The sequence below is a fragment of the Anarrhichthys ocellatus genome, unplaced genomic scaffold (assembly GCF_004355925.1).
Source record: "Anarrhichthys ocellatus isolate YVR2014 unplaced genomic scaffold, GSC_Weel_1.0 scaffold11, whole genome shotgun sequence".
In the NCBI taxonomy this organism is placed as follows: domain Eukaryota; kingdom Metazoa; phylum Chordata; class Actinopteri; order Perciformes; family Anarhichadidae; genus Anarrhichthys; species Anarrhichthys ocellatus.
Genome location: NW_022280041.1, coordinates 9,057,184 through 9,058,999, shown reverse-complemented (window position 1 = coordinate 9,058,999; position 1,816 = coordinate 9,057,184).

Here is a 1,816-nt window from a genome sequence, read left to right as displayed (position 1 = left end):
TTTAATTCTTAAAATGTTCCTGTTTTATGTGATGAAATACTAGATACCTTCACCTCTTCAGGCATCTAAACACCCATCATTTAAAGTAAACTGTGAGCAACTCTTTGGTTTCTCTGAGCGAAAGTCTGTGTAAGGCCTCGATGACGGGACACAAGAAGACGCTGCTGTGTTTTAAAGGGAGGGTGGAACATTTTGGGAAATGTGCACATTCGCTTTGATGGCCATAGACGATAGGATGAACAGCACTCTCATGTCTGTGCGCTGAATGTGAAGCTAAAAACAGCTGCTGCTTAGCTTAGCATTGCTTAGAGACTGGGAGCAGGGGGACAGTAAGACAGCTGGCCCAGATTAAACTACAGCCGTGTTTTTAAAAGTAAAGTGCCGCAAAGCTCCTTATATGTTTTGCAATATTACAAACATGGTGGCAGTTATTAGAAATACACAGTAATCAGTTTAGAGGTCATTCTGAAGCAACAGGGGTGCTGCTCAGGCAGTCCGGTTGTGAGAATAAGGGTACTTTTTGTAAATGATGATGTTAAATCTGCAACCTATAACCGCTGCAAATCATTTAGAGGGGTTCGGAGGAAAGGTAATCGAAGCCACTGGAAGTCATCAGATAACTTTCCCCCGCCTCGTCTTGATCCGTGGTATCGTGTTGTAAGGAGCGTGAGAGCATAGTGGCTGCACAGTTCAATCCCGTCCAAATCCTGCTGCCAAGCAACATTGGACTGCTCATAAAAAAAAAAAAAAAACACCCTACAGAGCAACTGATTTTTTTTGGCAATTGTTGCCATTCTCCAACTCCCTAACTACACCCGGCAGGAATGTCTGCTATGCTGCAGCCCGCTGACTGACTGATTCACTGAAAGCCTGGTGGTGTGTTTTTCCTTGAAAACCAAGAGAATCCAAAGGAATCAATCAGAAATAATCCGTCATGAACAGAACATTTTAAAAACTGCTGGTGTCAGCATTACATGACCCTGAGGTGCACACATGCAGCGGGTCAGACATTGTTTAACAATTCAGCAGCTAGACGGACTGGCATTGAGGTGGTTGTGTGTGTGTGTGTGGGCCGAGTCCAGGTAGACTTGTTGATTAATCTGATCTTGAACCACCACACACACACACACACACACACACACACGACCTCTCAAATGACAACAAATAAATGCATGCATTCTTTCAACAGTGCAGCACACATGCATAAGCAGGGATATTGTGTTTCTCTGCTGCATAATAAAATGCACACACGCTACCTTTCCCCTCTATACAGACAAATTCATTTATTTTTAGCCGGACGGCATTATGTTGAACGCTGCGTTTGAAGTGCAGGCACCTGTGGTGTCAATAGACGGCCTCCTCCCTCCATTCAGCCCTCTCTCTTTTCACAAAATACATTCTCACTTTAGGTCTCTCTGTCCGAGCCTCTCTCTTCCTCCTCTGTGTGGACATCAACAGGACATAGTGCACATGGGGCTCATCTGATTTTTTTAGGTTTAGTGACACGTCTTGACAACAATGGATGGTTTGCCATGACGTTTGGTCGAGATCCCCAGATGATGAACCCTCGTGACTTTGGCAATTCTCTGATCCTCTAGCACCACCACCAGGTTTTCACCTATTCTGCGATACATCTCAAGGTCTTCAGAGCATTCTTATAGCAGCAAACAACTAGATATGTAGAGGAGAACTATCTACCTTTGGGCAGTGAATGAAGTCATTCTCCCTCTGTGTGTTGTTAATTGAGCTTGTCCTTGCTTTAGCATTGTCAGTGGTGTATAGTAACGAAGTAGAAATACTTCGTTACTGTACTTAA